At 52.4% G+C, this 21,041-nt stretch overlaps 2 protein-coding genes across 2 annotated transcripts in view; both read left to right on the forward strand.

The window, feature by feature from the left end:
• Positions 1 to 21,041, forward strand: part of LOC142290088 (uncharacterized) — a 307,846-nt gene that overhangs the window by 70,549 nt on the left and 216,256 nt on the right.
• LOC142292357 (uncharacterized) overlaps positions 9,727 to 21,041 on the forward strand; it is a 46,855-nt gene continuing 35,540 nt past the window's right edge. The window contains exon 1 of the mRNA XM_075337675.1: positions 9,727 to 9,874. The gene's annotated coding sequence lies outside the window, so the exon portion shown is untranslated. The remainder of the gene's footprint in view (positions 9,875 to 21,041) is intronic.

Consider the following 21,041-nt stretch of genomic DNA (forward strand, 5'->3'; position numbering starts at 1 on the left):
TAATTAACCCGATGTGTGCTGTAACTAGGAGAGCAGGGAGCCAGCGCTCAGTGTGCGCTGCTTCCTGCTCTCTGCACGTGTAGCTGCGTGCGCTGGTAACCAAGGTAAATATCGGGTTGGTTACCCGATATTTACCTTAGTTACCAAGCGCAGCATCTTCCACGCGGCGCTGGGGGCTGGTCACTGGTTGCTGGTGAGCTCACCAGCAACTTGTGTAGCGACGCTCCAGCGATCCCTGCCAGGTCAGGTTGCTGGTGGGATCGCTGGAGCGTCGCAGTGTGACATCTCACCAGCAACCTCCTAGCAACTTACCAGCGATCCCTATCGTTGTTGGGATCGCTGGTAAGTTGCTTAGTGTGACTGGACCTTTACCCTGATCTGCCATATTCAGATTTACAGGACTACAATACAGATACAGTCCAGGATAACTCACAGCCGTCACTTATACACACAGTACAATACAGATACAGTCCAGGATCACTCACAGCTGTCACTTATACAAAGAAAGTAGAGTAAAGGGGGCTTTACACGCTGCGACATCGCTAATGCGAAGTCGTTGGGGTCACGGAATTCGTGACGCACATTCGGCCGCATTAGCGATGCCGTTTCGTGTGACACCGATAAGCGATTTTGCATCGTTGCAAAAACGTGCAAAATCGCTAATCAGCGACATGGGGGTCCATTCTCTAATATCGTTGCTGCAGTAGTAACGAAGTTGTTCCTCGTTCCTGTGGCAGCACACATCGCTCCGTGTGACACCGCAGGAACGAGGAAGCTCCCCTTACCTGCCTCCCGGCCGCTATGCAGAAGGAAGGAGGTGGGCGGGATGTTACATCCCGCTCATCTCCACCCCTCCGCTGCTATTGGGCGGCGGTTAAGTGACGCTTCAGTGGCGTCGCTGTGACGCCGCATGGACCGCCCCCTTAGAAAGGAGGCGGTTCGCCGGTCACAGTGACGTCGCCGGACAGGTAAGTATGTGTGACGGCTCTGGGCGATGTTGTGCGGCACGGGCAGCGATTTGCCCGTGTCGCGCAACAGATGGGGGCGGGTACGCACGCTAGCGATATCGGGACCGATATCGCAGCGTGTAAAGCGGCCTTTACTCACATATTTTTAATTGATCCCAATGTTAAGGCAGCCAGGGACGGCTCCAGGTTTTTGTGGTCCCCGGTTGAGTCTCAGTGGGCCCCATCCACACACAGACACACACATACACATACAGGCATACGTACATATACATATTTGAAGACAAATTCACAAAAATACATTTAAACAGACAAATATATGCACAGTCATATACACTGACATACATGCAGACACAGACGCATTACAGGTGTTAATATGGAGAAGTCACAAGCAGCCTCACTTACCTCTCCCGCTTGTTTTCAGCTCCTCCAGGACATATGGCTGTGTTGCATGATGGCCATCAATAACAGACATGACTGCACACCATGCACACTGACACAGCACTGATGTATATACATCACAGGAGGGGCTGGGGCCTACAATAAATACATTACAGGAGGGGCAGGGGGCATAGACATTACTGGGGGGGCATAGACGTTACTGGAGTGGCAAACCGCTCTGGTGGCGTACACATTACTGGGATGGGTGGCTTAGCGCTCTGGGGGACCCATATAGTTCTGGGGTGCCGCATAGACTGCTCTGATTCATATATACACACACACAGCTCTGCTTCAAACACACAGCTCTGCTTCACACACACAGCTCTGCTTCACACCACACATCTTTCTTCAGCTCTGCTTCACACACACACACAGCTCTGCTTCACACCACAAATCTTTCTTCAGCTCTGCTTCACACACAGCTCTGCTTCACACCACACATCTTTCTTCAGCTCTGCTTCACACACAGCTCTGCTTCACACCACACATCTTTCTTCAGCTCTGCTTCACACACAGCTCTGCTTCACACCACACATCTTTCTTCAGCTCTGCTTCACACACACACACACACACACAGCTCTGCTTCACACCACACATCTTTCTTCAGCTCTGCTTCACACACACACACACACACAGCTCTGCTTCACACCACACATCTTTCTTCAGCTCTGCTTCTCTCACACACACACAGCTCTGCTTCACACCACACATCTTTCTTCAGCTCTGCTTCTCTCACACACACACAGCTCTGCTTCACACCACACATCTTTCTTCAGCTCTGCTTCTCTCACACACACACAGCTCTGCTTCACACACAGACACACACACAGCTCTGCTTCACACACAGACACACACACAGCTCTGCTTCACACCACACATTTCTTCAGCTCTGCTTCACACACACACAGCTCTCTTTCACACACACTCACACACAGCTCTGCTCCACACAGACACACACACAGCTCTGCTTCACACCACACATATTTCTTCAGCTCTGCTTCACACACACACATAGCTCTGCTTCACACACACACACACAGCTCTCTTTCACACACACTCTCACACAGCTCTGCTTCACACACAGACACACACACAGCTCTGCTTCACACCACACATTTCTTCAGCTCTGCTTCACACACAGCTCTGCTTCACACACAGACACACACACACACACACAGCTCTGCTTCACACCACACATTTCTTCAGCTCTGCTTCACACACAGCTCTCTTTCACACACACTCACACACAGCTCTGCTCCACACAGACACACACACAGCTCTGCTTCACACCACACATATTTCTTCAGCTCTGCTTCACACACACACATAGCTCTGCTTCACACACACACACACAGCTCTCTTTCACACACACTCTCACACAGCTCTGCTTCACACACAGACACACACACAGCTCTGCTTCACACCACACATTTCTTCAGCTCTGCTTCACACACAGCTCTGCTTCACACACAGACACACACACACACACACAGCTCTGCTTCACACCACACATATTTCTTCAGCTCTGCTTCACACACAGCTCTGCTTCACACACACACAGCTCTCTTTCACACACACACTCACACACACAGCTCTGCATCACACACACAGCTCTGCATCACACCACACAGCTGTGCATCACACCACACAGCTCTGCATCACACCACACAGCTCTGCATCACACAACACATCTTTCTTCAGCTCTGTCCCTACCTGCTCTGATGCCATCCTCCTGCTGCTCCGGTATAGGCCGCCATCGTCCTGCTGCTGTTCCGGTGCCGCGGCCATTCTCCTGCTCCGGTTAGTCTCCTCTCCTGGCCGCGGCGTGAGTCTTCTCCGCGGCCGGCCGCGCGCGTGGGTCCTCTCCTCCGCGGCCGGCCGGCCGCGCGCGTGGGTCCTCTCCTCCGCGGCCGGCCAGCCAGCCGGCCGCCCGCGTGGGTCCTCTCCTCCGCGGCCGGCCGCGCGCGTGGGTCTTCTCCGCGGCGGCGTCCTGCTGTGACGTCCGCAGCATTGGACGCCGCAGCAGAGCAGGGAGCAGGCACACCTCTGACCCCGAAAGTACAAACGATGGTACTTCCGAGGTCAATCAGCGTCCTGTGCCCGCAGCTTGTTTTTGCGTCTTAGAGACGCAGATACAAATAAATGTAGGTGCCCCCCCCCGAAAACACAGCTGATTTAGACTGTCTTAACGGAGGGGGAGCGGGTGTGAAGAAAAGAAAAAAAAAATTGCTGACGGGTGGCAAGTATGGCCCTGGTGGTGGGGGCCCCCTTGGAAGCTCTTTTGGTGGGGGCCCCGGGGCTGAAGCCCCGCCTGCCCCGCCTATAATCCGGCCCTGCTTATGTTACCATACAGTGAGGAAATGCTCACCATCTGGGTGCATTGGCCAATAATTTCATCTAGGGCATGAGAGGTAGCTTCCTTTTCTAACTGTCTGAGTCTGGATTGACAGAAAGACCGGAGCTGCAGGACCTGCATGAAATGCTTACTATGTATCTGAAATTTGAGCATGATTTCTTGTGGAGACATCCATTTTTTTATCCTCTAAACTCATAATACTCCCCGCCTTCCGTAAATGGTCACTTGTCTGTCCAATTACCGCCCTGACCTCTGCTCCCTGGGGGAATTCGGGGTGGCCAAATATTGGCATATGTTTAGAGATCAAGAAGGGGAGTTGGAAAGCTTTCCTTACTATTTTCCAGCACATTATAGTGTCCCTTAGTAGAAAGGAGGATTTTACCGACTGTGGCAGTTTGGCTTGTTTAGTGTGGATAAGAGCGGTTAGGTCCCAGGGGGCGGCTAACTGTCGTTCTATATGTGTGTTTGAGTAACAACTCGTGTCGTGCATCCAATCCACCACATGCCTGAACAAAGAGGCGATATTGTAAGCCCGTATGTTTGGGAAATTAACCCCTCCTTCATTTCTTGATAGCATCAATTTTTCTACAGCGTTTCTGGGTCTTTTACCTGTCCAAATAAAGTGTGTAAAGGCCTTCTTCAATTTGTTTATGTCTGAGTGTTTTAAAATCAGGGGTAGGGTTTGCAAGGGGTATAGGAGTCTGGCAAAGCTAATCATTTTGATCAAATGACATCTACCCAGAAGGGATATTGGTAAGTGATGCCACCTTTGCAATTCCTCCAATATTTTACCTATCAGGGGGGTATAGTTTAGTGAGTATAATTGATCTGGTCGCCTCCCTATCTTTATACCCAAATACGATATATGTGACTTTGAGACACGGAGCTCCAAACCCAGCTTCCTCCAGTGCTCCAGGGGTGTTTTTTCTCCTAGTTCTAAAAGTTCGCTTTTGTTAATATTGATCTTGTAGCCCGAGTATTCCCCAAATTTCTGAATAAAATCAAAAATATCTCTTAACTGTGCTAGTGGTCGTGACAGGAACAATATGACATCATCTGCAAAAAGAGCAATTTTTACTATATCCTTGCCTACTTTAATTCCGTCAAATAGATCAGTCTCCTCCACATATCTAGCAAAGGGTTCCATGGCCAGGTTAAATAGCAATGGTGACATTGGACAGCCCTGTCTGGTCCCTTTGTGTAGGTGAAAAGGGGCAGAGAGGAATCCAGGAGTATGTATTCTGGCTGTAGGGCTGTTGTATACCCCGTCCAAGTATTTTCTAAATTTGCCTTTTAAATTGAAAGTGTCCAATGTCGCCCCCAACCATTCCCAACTGACATTATCAAATGCTTTCTCTGCATCTAGAGTTAGGAGTGCTGGTCTGTCACCTGAGTGTTGCTGTCGTCCCACCACATCCAACACTGTCAAAACCTTCCTTATGTTCTTAACTGCAGCCCTCCCTTTAACAAACCCCACCTGAGCCGGTTTCACCAACTGAGGAAGCACCCCTGCCAAACGCTCAGCCATTATTTTAGACATAATTTTTTGGTCTAGGTCAATTAGTGAAATAGGTCTGTAGGAGCCTGCCTCTAGGGGGTACATGTTGCTTTTTAAAATGCAGCATCTTGGCAGCAGCCGAAATGCTGCGTTCTAAAACGCAACGTGCGGATGGAATTTGCACAATCTTCAAAGATTGTGCTGGGGACGGAGGACTCATGCAGTTACGCTGCAGTGCAATGCGAGGCGTAACTGCATGCAAATACGCAATGTGCGCGCATAGCCTGACATGTGCCCCCATCCTGCGGGGTAATGTATGCAGGGGGCGGAGTGCGGGGGGTGGAGCTGAGCGGGGCCATGGCGCTGAGAACGTCAGTGCCGGGGATTGCATGGCTGGGGACAGGTGACTATACAGGTGTGTGTGTGTGTTCAGTATATACATGCGGAGGGCGGAGTGCGGGCGGTGGAGCCGAGCGGGGTAATGTATGTGGGGGCGGAGTGCGGGGGGTGGAGCCGAGCGGGGCCATGGCGCTGAGGACATCAGTGCTGGGGACTGCATGGCTGGGGGCAGGTGACTATCCAGGTGTGTGTGTTCAGTGTATACATGAGGAGGGTGGAGTGCGGGGGGGTGGAGCCGAGTGGGGTAATGTGTGCGGGGTGCGGAGGCGAGCGGTGGGTATGTGTTGGCTGGGTTGCCGGTGTGGGCTCCCGGGGGTGCAGCACTCACCAGGGAGTCGGGGCTCCGTGTAGGTGCGGGGTAAAGTGTCGGGCATCGTCCTGTCGGCCCGTAGTCCCAGCTGTTAGCTGAGCTGTTGGTTGCAGCCTCTTTAGTGCGCGCGGTGTGGCGATGGTTGTCACTGTAATGACGTCATTTTGGAGCAAGACAGACAGAATATGGCAATTATATATATATATATAGATTGTGTATGTGTAAAATGTATCTTTAGGGCACAACACTAAATCTATACGGGTGAGTGTCCACCATCAGGCGTCCTCACGGTCTGGACGCAGCGTGCTTTCTCTGGTGGAGACGCTAGGCTCCTGGGCAAGCGATTGCGCTGTCGGTGTGCACCATCAGAGTGACTGTCCGCGGATATTCGCTGTATTCTCTCGCTCAGAGCACTAGCATCGCTGTTAGAATAAATTGACATGCTGAGGATAGGAAAGCAGCGCCACAGGTCAGTTTATGGCGCGTCTAAAAGAGCCTAGGGGGCCGGAGATTTCTATAAATGCATCCACTGTGCCTGTACTGTACAATGCAGCATTTTGGACACAGAGAAAACACTTTGCGTCCAAAACGTTGCTGACACTGATTGTGGGCACGGACCCTAAGGGCGCACTCACTTATATGTTAACGAATTTCATTTGTCTTTCCATGTTTATGAAAAGAAGTGAAATTAACCCCTGCACTGTGACGTGGCTATGTCACCACCTTATGGTCTCCTTCACATGTATCTGGTACGTGTTATATCCGGTTTTTTCACGTTTACCACATGTACCCATTATAATCTATGGTGCTGCTCACATGTCCGTGTGTTTACACAGAGCGTGTGTGATCCCTATGGAGACATCTGTTTTTTTTCCCAGCAGCGCACATGACAAGGCCCAATAGAAGTCTATGGGGCCGTGAAAAACACATACAGCACACAGATGGTATAAGTGCATAGTCCATGTGCCAGCCGTGTTCCGTACGAGTTTAACATTAAAAATATAGGATAAGCTTTGTAATTGCTGTATATGTAGTTAGCTGGGTTACGGTACTGTATCTATGTAATAAGCGTGGTTTTGCTCCTATATCAATACAGTAAGCTCAGTTATGGTACCATATTTAAGCAGTGAGCTTAATTCTGGTACTATGTCTATGCAGTAAGCTTGTTCTGTTCCCGTAGCTATGTAGAAGGCTTGGTGTCCTGTTGCTGTTTCTATGTAGTACAATGAGTATTTTGCTCCTGTATGGGTACAGCAAACTCGGTTCTGCTCCCTTATCTCTGTAGTAAGCTTGGTTCTGCTCCCATATCTCTGTAGTAAGCTTGGTTCTGCTCCCATACCTCTGTAGTAAGCTTGGTTCTACTCCCATATCTCTGTAGTAAGCTCAGTTCTGCTCCCTTATCTCTGTAGTAAGCTTGGTTCTGCTCACATATCTCTGTAGTAAGCTCGGTCCTGCTCACATATCTCTGTAGTAAGCTCAGTTCTGCACCCTTATCTCTGTAGTAAGCTTGGTTCTGCTCACATATCTCTGTAGTAAGCTCAGTTCTGCACCCTTATCTCTGTAGTAAGCTTGGTTCTGCTCACATATCTCTGTAGTAATCTCAGTTCTGCACCCTTATCTCTGTAGTAAGCTTGGTTCTTCTCCCTTATCTCTGTAGTAAGCTCAGTTCTGCTCCCATATCTCTGTAGTAAGCTCAGTTCTGCTCCCATATCTCTGTAGTAAGCTTGCTTCTGCTCCCATATCTCTGTAGTAAGCTTGGTTCTGCTCCCTTATCTATGTAATAAGCTCGGTTCTGCTCACATATCTCTGCAGTAAGCTCAGTTCTTCTCCCTTATCTCTGTAGTAAGCTCAGTTCTTCTCCCTTATCTCTGTAGTAAGCTCAGTTCTGCTCCCATATCTCTGTAGTAAGCTCAGTTCTGCACCCTTATCTCTGTAGTAAGCTCAGTTCTGTTCTCATATCTCTGTAGTAAGCTCAGTTCTGCACCCTTATCTCTGTAGTAAGCTCAGTTCTGCTCCCATATCTCTGTAGTAAGCTCGGTTCTGCTCCCATATCTCTGTAGTAAGCTCGGTTCTTCTCCCATATCTCTGTAGTAAGCTCGGTTCTGCTCCCACATCTCTGTAGTAAGCTCGGTTCTGCTCCCACATCTCTGTAGTAAGCTCAGTTCTGCTCCCACATCTCGGTAGTAAGCTCGGTTCTGCTCCCACATCTCTGTAGTAAGCTTGGTTATGCTCCCACATCTCTGTAGTAAGCTCGGTTCTGCTCCCACATCTCTGTAGTAAGCTCGGTTCTGCTCCCACATCTCTGTAGTAAGCTCGGTTCTGCTCACATATCTCTGTAGTAAGCTCAGTTCTGCACCCTTATCTCTGTAGTAAGCTTGGTTCTTCTCCCTTATCTCTGTAGTAAGCTTGGTTCTGCTCCCTTATCTCTGTAGTAAGCTCAGTTCTGCTCCCATATCTCTGTAGTAAGCTCAGTTCTGCTCCCATATCTCTGTAGTAAGCTTGGTTCTGCTCCCATATCTCTGTAGTAAGCTCAGTTCTGCACCCTTATCTATGTAGTAAGCTCGGTTCTGCTCACATATCTCTGTAGTAAGCTCAGTTCTTCTCCCTTATCTCTGTAGTAAGCTCGGCTCTGCTCCCATATCTCTGTAGTAAGCTCAGTTCTGCACCCTTATCTCTGTAGTAAGCTCAGTTCTGCACCCTTATCTCTGTAGTAAGCTCAGTTCTACTCCCCTATTTCTGTAGTAAGCTCAGTTCTGCTCCCATATCTCTGTAGTAAGCTCGGTTCTGCTCCCATATCACTGTAGCAAGCTCGGTTCTTCTCCCATATCTCTGTAGTAAGCACGGTTCTGCTCCCACATCTCTGTAGTAAGCTCGGTTCTGCTCCCACATCTCTGTAGTAAGCTTAGTTCTGCTCCCACATCTCTGTAGTAAGCTCGGTTCTGCTCCCACATCTCTGTAGTAAGCTTGGTTATGCTCCCACATCTCTGTAGTAAGCTCGGTACTGCTCCCACATCTCTGTAGTAAGCTCGGTTCTGCTCCCACATCTCTGTAGTAAGCTCGGTTCTGCTCCCACATCTCTGTAGTAAGTTTGGTTCTGCTCCCACATCTCTGTAGTAAGCTTGGTTCTGCTCCCACATCTCTGTAGTAAGCTTGGTTCTGCTCCCATATCTCTATAGTAAGCTTGGTTCTGCTCCCATATCTCTGTAGTAAGCTTGGTTCTGCTCCCATATCTCTGTAGTAAGCTTGGTTCTGCTCCCATATATCTGTAGTAAGCGTGGTTCTGCTCCCATATCTTTGTAGTAAGCTTGGTTCTGCTCCCATATCTCTGTAGTAAGCTTGGTTCTGCTCCCATAACTCTGTAGTAAGCTCAGTTCTGCTCCCATATCTCTGTAGTAAGCTCCTTGCAGTTCCATTATCAATGTAGTCATCTTGGTTCTGTTGCGGTATCTATGTAAGCAGTAATCGTGGTTCTGTTCCAATATATAGGTACTAGTCTGTTCATAGTCTGTTACCACTGCTGCTTTAATACAGCGGCCAGAGATAAACAGACCAAAGGTGGGCCAACGCAACTTGAGGGAAACTGCCTTATGATTGCCCCTCAGGCTAAAATGTGCCAGCTAGCCCCTGACCATGAGTAATACTGGGAGACCTGGTAACTAGGAGACTCCCACCAACAAGATGGCCGCTCCCACTGCAGGGACAGGAAGGCTGCAGCCTGAACCTCACCATTTCCTGCCTCACATGCAGTGGAGCAAAGAATCAGAAAACCTCACAGAAAATCTTGGAGACCGTAGAAGACGCAGTGACGCCTCTCCGGTATATGTGCGCCTCCTCCTCGCCCTCCTGTCTCCTCACAGTCGGGGGGAAGAAATGATCGATCCCCAAAGTCTGCGGAGCCGGAGCTGGTGTGTAATGTATATAGCTATTATAGGACTGTGGGCGGTGGGGATTTACAGGTTATTATAGTTATTATAGGACTGTGGGCGGTGGGGATTTACAGGTTATTATAGCTATTATAGGACTGTGGGCGGGGGGATTTACAGGTTATTATAGTTATTATAGGACTGTGGGCGGGGGGATTTACAGGTTATTATAGTTATTATAGGACTGTGGGCGGGGGGATTTACAGGTTATTATAGTTATTATAGGACTGTGGGCGGTGTGGATTTACAGGTTATTATAGTTATTATAGGACTGTGGGCGGTGTGGATTTACAGGTTATTATAGTTATTATAGGACTGTGGGCGGTGTGGATTTACAGGTTATTATAGTTGTCAGTTATTATGGTGCCCTCAGCTCCAGTTCTATGTACAGAAGAACAAGGTGCGAAGATTTTCCCTACATAAACTAATATATAACTGTGAGGAACATCACTCGCTGACGACACGCACACCTCAGATGCTACTGTACAGGCGACTGCGTCCCACACTCGCTCACGACACACACACCTCAGCTGCTACTGTAAAGGCGACTGCGTCCCACACTCACGACACGCACGCCTCGGATGCTACTGTACAGGTGACTGCGTCCCACACTCACGACACGCACGCCTCAGATACTACTGTACAGACGACTGCGTCCCACACTCACGACACGCACGCCTCGGATGCTACTGTACAGGTGACTGCGTCCCACACTCACGACACGCACGCCTCAGATGCTACTGTACAGGCGACTGCGTCCCACACTCGCTCACGACACGCACGCCTCAGATACTACTGTACAGGCGACTGCGTCCCACACTCGCTCACGACACGCACGCCTCAGATGCTACTGTACAGGCGACTGCGTCCCACTCTCGCTCACGACACACACGCCTCAGATGCTACTGTACAGGCGACTCTGCGTCCCACACTCACGACACGCACGCCTCAGATGCTACTGTACAGGCGACTGCGTCCCACACTCGCTCACGACACGCACGCCTCAGATACTACTGTACAGGCGACTGCGTCCCACACTCGCTCACGACACGCACGCCTCAGATGCTACTGTACAGGCGACTGCGTCCCACTCTCGCTCACGACACGCACGCCTCAGATGCTACTGTACAGGCGACTGCGTCCCACACTCGCTCACGACACGCACGCCTCAGATGCTACTGTACAGGAGACTCTGCTTCCCACACTCGCTCACGACACGCACGCCTCAGATGCTACTGTACAGGCTACTCTGCGTCCCACACTCGCTCACGACACGCACGCCTCAGATGCTACTGTACAGGCGACTGCGTCCCACACTCACGACATGCACGCCTCGGATGCTACTGTACAGGCGACTGCGTCCCACACTCACGACACGCACGCCTCGGATGCTACTGTACAGGTGACTGCGTCCCACACTCACGACACGCACGCCTCAGATGCTACTGTACAGGCGACTGCGTCCCACACTCGCTCACGACACACACACCTCAGCTGCTACTGTAAAGGCGACTGCGTCCCACACTCACGACACGCACGCCTCGGATGCTACTGTACAGACGACTGCGTCCCACACTCACGACACGCACGCCTCGGATGCTACTGTACAGGTGACTGCGTCCCACACTCACGACACGCACGCCTCAGATACTACTGTACAGGTGACTGCGTCCCACACTCACGACACGCACGCCTCAGATGCTACTGTACAGGTGACTGCGTCCCACACTCACGACACTCACGCCTCAGATGCTACTGTACAGGCGACTGCGTCCCACACTCGCTCACGACACGCACGCCTCAGATACTACTGTACAGGCGACTGCGTCCCACACTCGCTCACGACACGCACGCCTCAGATGGTACTGTACAGGCGACTGCGTCCCACTCTCGCTCACGACACGCACGCCTCAGATACTACTGTACAGGCGACTGCGTCCCACACTCGCTCACGACACGCACGCCTCAGATGCTACTGTACAGGAGACTCTGCTTCCCACACTCGCTCACGACACGCACGCCTCAGATGCTACTGTACAGGCTACTCTGCGTCCCACACTCGCTCACGACACGCACGCCTCAGATGCTACTGTACAGGCGACTGCGTCCCACACTCACGACATGCACGCCTCGGATGCTACTGTACAGGCGACTGCGTCCCACACTCACGACACGCACGCCTCGGATGCTACTGTACAGGTGACTGCGTCCCACACTCACGACACGCACGCCTCAGATGCTACTGTACAGGCGACTCTGCGTCACACACTCGCTCACGACACGCACGCCTCAGATGCTACTGTACAGGCGACTGCGTCCCACACTCACGACACGCACGCCTCAGATGCTACTGTACAGGCGACTCTGCGTCCCACACTCGCTCACGACACGCACGCCTCAGATGCTACTGTACAGGCGACTCTGCGTCACACACTCGCTCACAACACGCACGCCTCAGATGCTACTGTGCAGGAGACTCTGCGTCACACACTCGCTCACGACACGCACGCCTCAGATACTACTGTACAGGAGACTCTGCGTCCCACACTCGCTCACGACACGCACGCCTCAGATACTACTGTACAGGAGACTCTGCGTCCCACACTCGCTCACGACACACACGCCTCAGATGCTACTGTACAGGCGACTCTGCGTCACACACTCGCTCACGACACGCACGCCTCAGATACCACTGTACAGGAGACTCTGCGTCCCACACTCGCTCACGACACACACGCCTCAGATACTACTGTACAGGCGACTCTGCGTCACACACTCGCTCACGACACGCATGCCTCAGATGCTACTGTACAGGCGACTCTGCGTCACACACTCGCTCACGACACGCACGCCTCAGATGCTACTGTACAGGCGACTCTGCGTCCCACACTCACTCACGACACACACGCCTCAGATGCTACTGTACAGGCGACTCTGCGTCCCACACTCGCTCACGACACACACGCCTCAGATGCTACTGTACAGGTGACTGCGTCCCACACTCGCTCACGACACACGCCTCAGATGCTAATGTACAGGCGACTCTGCGTCCCACACTCACTCACGACACGCACGCCTCAGATGCTACTGTACAGGCGACTCTGCATCCCACACTCGCTCACGACACGCACGCCTCAGATGCTACTGTAGAGGCGACTGCGTCCCACACTCACGACACGCACGCCTCAGATGCTACTGTACAGGCGACTCTGCGTCCCACACTCACGACACGCACGCCTCAGATGCTACTGTAAAGGCGACTGCGTCCCACACTCACGACATGCACGCCTCAGATGCTACTGTACAGGCGACTCTGCGTCCCACACTCACGACACGCACGCCTCAGATACTACTGTAAAGGCGACTGCATCACACACTCGCTCACGACACGCACGCCTCAGATACTACTGTAAAGGCGACTGCGTCACATACTCGCTCACGACACGCACGCCTCAGATACTACTGTACAGGCGACTCTGCGTCCCACACTCGCTCACGACACGCACGCCTCAGATACTACTGTAAAGGCGACTCTGCGTCCCACACTCGCTCACGACACGCACGCCTCAGATGCTACTGTACAGGCGACTGCGTCCCACACTCACGACACGCACGCCTCAGATGCTACTGTACAGGCGACTCTGCGTCACACACTCGCTCACGACACGCACTCCTCAGATGCTACTGTACAGGCGACTGCGTCACACACTCGCTCACGACACGCACGCCTCAGATACTACTGTAAAGGCGACTCTGCGTCACACACTCGCTCACGACACGCTCGCCTCAGATGCTACTGTACAGGCGACTGCGTCCCACACTCACGACACGCACGCCTCAGATGCTACTGTACAGGCGACTCTGCGTCCCACACTCACGACACGCACGCCTCGGATGCTACTGTAAAGGCGACTGCGTCACACACTCGCTCACGACACGCACGCCTCAGATGCTACTGTACAGGCGACTCTGCGTCCCACACTCACGACATGCACGCCTCGGATGCTACTGTACAGGCGACTGCGTCCCACACTCACGACACGCACGCCTCGGATGCTACTGTACAGGTGACTGCGTCCCACACTCACGACACGCACGCCTCAGATGCTACTGTAAAGGCGACTCTGCGTCACACACTCGCTCACGACACGCACGCCTCAGATACTACTGTACAGGAGACTCTGCGTCCCACACTCGCTCACGACACGCACGCCTCAGATACTACTGTACAGGAGACTCTGCGTCCCACACTCGCTCACGACACACACGCCTCAGATGCTACTGTACAGGCGACTCTGCGTCACACACTCGCTCACGACACGCACGCCTCAGATACTACTGTACAGGAGACTCTGCGTCCCACACTCGCTCACGACACACGCCTCAGATACTACTGTACAGGCGACTCTGCGTCACACACTCGCTCACGACACGCATGCCTCAGATGCTACTGTACAGGCGACTCTGCGTCACACACTCGCTCACGACACGCACGCCTCAGATGCTACTGTACAGGCGACTCTGCGTCCCACACTCACTCACGACACACACGCCTCAGATGCTACTGTACAGGCGACTCTGCGTCCCACACTCGCTCACGACACACACGCCTCAGATGCTACTGTACAGGTGACTGCGTCCCACACTCGCTCACGACACACGCCTCAGATGCTACTGTACAGGCGACTCTGCGTCCCACACTCACTCACGACACACACGCCTCAGATGCTACTGTACAGGCGACTCTGCGTCCCACACTCACTCACGACACGCACGCCTCAGATGCTACTGTACAGGCGACTCTGCATCCCACACTCGCTCACGACACGCACGCCTCAGATGCTACTGTAGAGGCGACTGCGTCCCACACTCACGACACGCACGCCTCAGATGCTACTGTACAGGCGACTCTGCGTCCCACACTCACGACACGCACGCCTCAGATGCTACTGTAAAGGCGACTGCGTCCCACACTCACGACATGCACGCCTCAGATGCTACTGTACAGGCGACTCTGCGTCCCACACTCACGACACGCACGCCTCAGATACTACTGTAAAGGCGACTGCATCACACACTCGCTCACGACACGCACGCCTCAGATACTACTGTAAAGGCGACTGCGTCACATAATCGCTCACGACACGCACGCCTCAGATACTACTGTACAGGCGACTCTGCGTCCCACACTCGCTCACGACACGCACGCCTCAGATACTACTGTAAAGGCGACTCTGCGTCCCACACTCGCTCACGACACGCACGCCACAGATGCTACTGTACAGGCGACTGCGTCCCACACTCACGACACGCAAGCCTCAGACGCTACTGTACAGGCGACTCTGCGTCACACACTCGCTCACGACACGCACTCCTCAGATGCTACTGTACAGGCGACTGCGTCACACACTCGCTCACGACACGCACGCCTCAGATACTACTGTAAAGGCGACTCTGCGTCACACACTCGCTCACGACACGCACGCCTCAGATGCTACTGTACAGGCGACTGCGTCCCACACTCACGACACGCACGCCTCAGATGCTACTGTACAGGCGACTCTGCGTCCCACACTCACGACACGCACGCCTCGGATGCTACTGTAAAGGCGACTGCGTCACACACTCACGACACGCACGCCTCAGATGCTACTGTACAGGCGACTCTGCGTCCCACACTCGCTCACGACACACACGCCTCAGATGCTACTGTACAGGCGATTCTGCGTCCCACACTCGCTCACGACACGCACGCCTCAGATGCTACTGTACAGGCGACTGCGTCCCACACTCACGACACGCACGCCTCAGATGCTACTGTACAGGCGACTCTGCGTCACACACTCGCTCACGACACGCATGCCTCAGATGCTACTGTACAGGCGACTCTGCGTCACACACTCGCTCACGACACGCACGCCTCAGATGCTACTGTACAGGCGACTCTGCGTCACACACTCGCTCACGACACGCACGCCTCAGATGCTACTGTACAGGCGACTCTGCGTCCCACACTCACTCACGACACACACGCCTCAGATGCTACTGTACAGGCGACTCTGCGTCCCACACTCGCTCACGACACACACGCCTCAGATGCTACTGTACAGGTGACTGCGTCCCACACTCGCTCACGACACACGCCTCAGATGCTACTGTACAGGCGACTCTGCGTCCCACACTCACTCACGACACACACGCCTCAGATGCTACTGTACAGGCGACTCTGCGTCCCACACTCACTCACGACACGCACGCCTCAGATGCTACTGTACAGGCGACTCTGCATCCCACACTCGCTCACGACACGCACGCCTCAGATGCTACTGTAGAGGCGACTGCGTCCCACACTCACGACACGCACGCCTCAGATGCTACTGTACAGGCGACTCTGCGTCCCACACTCACGACACGCACGCCTCAGATGCTACTGTAAAGGCGACTGCGTCCCACACTCACGACATGCACGCCTCAGATGCTACTGTACAGGCGACTCTGCGTCCCACACTCACGACACGCACGCCTCAGATACTACTGTAAAGGCGACTGCATCACACACTCGCTCACGACACGCACGCCTCAGATACTACTGTAAAGGCGACTGCGTCACATACTCGCTCACGACACGCACGCCTCAGATACTACTGTACAGGCGACTCTGCGTCCCACACTCGCTCACGACACGCACGCCTCAGATACTACTGTAAAGGCGACTCTGCGTCCCACACTCGCTCACGACACGCACGCCTCAGATGCTACTGTACAGGCGACTGCGTCCCACACTCACGACACGCACGCCTCAGATGCTACTGTACAGGCGACTCTGCGTCACACACTCGCTCACGACACGCACGCCTCAGATGCTACTGTACAGGCGACTGCGTCACACACTCGCTCACGACACGCACGCCTCAGATACTACTGTAAAGGCGACTCTGCGTCACACACTCGCTCACGACACGCACGCCTCAGATGCTACTGTACAGGCGACTGCGTCCCACACTCACGACACGCACGCCTCAGATGCTACTGTACAGGCGACTCTGCGTCCCACACTCACGACACGCACGCCTCGGATGCTACTGTAAAGGCGACTGCGTCACACACTCGCTCACGACACGCACGCCTCAGATGCTACTGTACAGGCGACTCTGCGTCCCACACTCGCTCACGACACGCACGCCTCAGATACTACTGTACAGGCGACTCTGCGTCCCACACTCGCTCACGACACGCACGCCTCAGATGCTACTGTACAGGCGACTGCGTCCCACACTCACGACACGCACGCCTCAGATGCTACTGTACAGGCGACTCTACGTCCCACACTCACGACACGCACGCCTCAGATGCTACTGTACAGGCGACTCTGCGTCCCACACTCACGACACGCACGCCTGTGATACCAATGTGATATGATTGAAGTATGTGTGATTAGATAGGAATCATAATCAAAAGATAGGAGTGATCCCAGATATTATTTGACCTATCAATAATTCAGTATCAAAGAGATGTCCTTTGGATAACCAATTTCACTATGATGACCAAGGAATAAGATAAGGAAGTAACATTTACAGTTCCACTTGCCGGAAACTTGTGGTTGGCTTAAAGACAGGTTTGAGGAAGCTTGCATATGAAATTTACGGCTCATTGCAATATTTCACTAACACTATGGTTAAACTGTGGTCGGACAGTTGTCAACTGGCAGGATGTGCAGGAAATGTGCAGGAAGCTGCCGGTGCCCACAGCATTTTGTGGTCAAGTTACATGAACATGACTCAGCTGTCACATGCTGGTGACCATTTTAACACAACCTACAATGTTTTCCTATAAAAATACACCAGACTCGCTTAATGGTAGGGAAACCTTCCAGGACATTGAAGTGTATGTACGCACTGTTCCTGTGATGCAAGATGCCATGTTGATTCCTTATCATTAACTCGAGTTCCCTCCGATGTGAAAGGATTGCTACAACAAACGGTAATGTTGATGCATATTTCTGTTATTGTATAAGTTTCTATGACTATAGTTCTAAATGCCTATGTACCATTGACTATATATATTCATGTGCTATTAACCCCTTCACGACCTTGGACGGATCTATCCGTCCAGGATCGTGTCCCGTTAAGCCCCGCCCCCTGCCGTGGGCAGGCGGCGTGGATCGGCACACATATCAGCTGTTTTCAACAGCTGACATGTGTGCCTACTAGCCGCGGGTGGAATCGCTTCCACCCGCGGCCATTAACCCCTTAAATCTTGCTGCCAAAGTCTGGCAGCAAGATTTAAATGCGCGCGGCCATGTTTGTTACTCACCGCCGCCCCCACCGGAAGTCACGTGTGTTATCACGTGACTATCGGTGGTTGCCATCGTAGCACAGGGTCATGTGATGACGCCTGCTGCTACGATGTTTCACTTTCATTTTCCCTCGGCCGAGAGCAGAGGGAAAACCAAAGTGACTGAATCTGCTGATTACAGCGGTATAGCTGTGATCAGCAGATAGCGATCAGCAATCGGATTGCTGATTGCTATAGCCCCCTAGGGGGACTAGTAAAATAAAAAAAAAAAGTAAAAAAAAAAGTTTTAAAAAAAAAACCAAAAAACAAAAAACCTAAAAGTTCAAATCACCCCCCTTTCCCCCCATTGAAAATTAAAAGGTTAAAAAATAAATAAATATACACATATTTGGTATCGCCGCGTTCAGAAATGCCCGATCTATCAAAATATAAAATCAATTAATCTGATTGGTAAACGGCGTAGTGGCAAAAAAATTCCAAAACGCCAAAATTACGTTTTTTGGTCGCTGCAAGTTTTACGCAAAATGCAATAACAGGCGATCAAAACGTAGCATCTGCGCAAAAATTGTACCATTATAAACGTCAGCTCGAGACGCAAAAAATAAGCCATCACTGAGCCATAGATCCTTAAAAATAAGAATGCTACGTGTTTCGGAAAATGGCGCAAAACGTGCGCCACTTTTATTGGACAAACTTGTGAATTTTTTTTAACCCCTTAGATACAAGTAAACCTATACATGTTTGGTGTCTACAAACTCGCACCGACCTGAGGCATCACATAGATACCTCAGTTTTACCATATAGTGAACACAGTGAATAAAATATCCCAAAAACTATTGTACGATCACACTTTTTTTGCATTTTTTCCGCACTTGGAATTTTTTTGCCGTTTTTCAGTACACTATATGGTAAAACTTATGGTTTCATTTAAAAGTACAACTCGTCCCGCAAAAAACAAGCCCTCATATGGCAAGATTGATGGAAAAATAAAAATGTTACGCCTCTCAGAAGAAGGGGAGCAAAAAACAAAAACGCAAAAACGGAAAGTGCCCGGGGGCTGAAGGGGTTAAAATAAATAGTATCTTGCTATAAAGAATATTAGTATTCGTGCCTGATTAGGATATCAGTGAGCGCTTCGTAAGTACGGGCTTTCAGCCCCCTTTTTAGTAGAATTTAGCAAGACACTTTTTAGTAGAATTTAGCAAGACAACGCCTCAGATGCTACTGTAAAGGCGACTGCGTCCCACACTCACGACATGCACGCCTCAGATGCTACTGTACAGGCGACTCTGCGTCCCACACTCGCTCACGACACGCACGCCTCAGATACTACTGTACAGGCGACTCTGCGTCCCACACTCGCTCACGACACGCACGCCTCAGATGCTACTGTACAGGCGACTCTGCGTCCCACACTCGCTCACGACACGCACGCCTCAGATGCTACTGTACAGGCGACTGCGTCCCACACTCACAACACGCACGCCTCAGATGCTACTGTACAGGCGACTCTGCGTCCCACACTCACGACACGCACGCCTCAGATGCTACTGTAAAGGCGACTGCGTCCCACACTCACGACACGCAAGCCTCAGATGCTACTGTACAGGCGACTCTGCGTCCCACACTCACGACACGCACGCCTCAGATACTACTGTACAGGCGACTCTGCGTCCCACACTCGCTCACGACACGCATGCCTCAGATGATACTGTACAGGCGACTCTGCGTCCCACACTCGCTCACGACACGCACGCCTCAGATGCTACTGTACAGGCGACTGCGTCCCACACTCACGACACGCACGCCTCAGATGCTACTGTACAGGCGACTCTGCGTCCCACACTCACGACACGCACGCCTCAGATGCTACTGTAAAGGCGACTGCGTCCCACACTCACGACACGCACGCCTCAGATGCTACTGTACAGGCGACTCTGCGTCCCACACTCACGACACGCACGCCTCAGATGCTACTGTACAGGCGACTCTGCGTCCCACACTCACGACACGCACGCCTCAGATGCTACTGTAAAGGCGACTGCGTCCCACACTCACGACACGCACGCCTCAGATGCTACTGTACAGGCGACTCTGCGTCCCACACTCACGACACGCACGCCTCAGATGCTACTGTACAGGCGACTCTGCGTCCCACACTCACGACACGCACGCCTCAGATGCTACTGTACAGGCGACTCTGCGTCCCACACTCACGACACGCACGCCTCAGATGCTACTGTAAAGGCGACTGCGTCCCACACTCACGACACGCACGCCTCAGATGCTACTGTACAGGCGACTCTGCGTCCCACACTCACGACACGCACGCCTCAGATGCTACTGTACAGGCGACTCTGCGTCCCACACTCACGACACGCACGCCTCAGATACTACTGTAAAGGCGACTGCGTCACACACTCGCTCACGACACGCACGCCTCAGATACTACTGTACAGGCGACTGCGTCCCACACTCGCTCACGACACACACGCCTCAGATACTACTGTACAGGTGACTCTGCGTCCCACACTCACGACACGCACGCCTCAGATGCTACTGTACAGGCAACTGCGTCACATACTCGCTCACGACACGCACGCCTCAGATACTACTGTACAGGCGACTGCGTCACACACTCGCTCACGACACGCACGCCTCAGATACTACTGTAAAGGCGACTGCGTCACGCACTCGCTCACGACACGCACGCCTCAGATGCTACTGTACAGGCGACTCTGCGTCCCACACTCGCTCACGACACACACGCCTCAGATACTACTGTAAAGGCGACTCTGCGTCCCACACTCGCTCACGACACGCACGCCTCGGATGCTACTGTAAAGGCGACTCT

The sequence above is a fragment of the Anomaloglossus baeobatrachus genome, chromosome 2, assembly GCF_048569485.1.
Source record: "Anomaloglossus baeobatrachus isolate aAnoBae1 chromosome 2, aAnoBae1.hap1, whole genome shotgun sequence".
NCBI lineage: Eukaryota > Metazoa > Chordata > Amphibia > Anura > Aromobatidae > Anomaloglossus > Anomaloglossus baeobatrachus.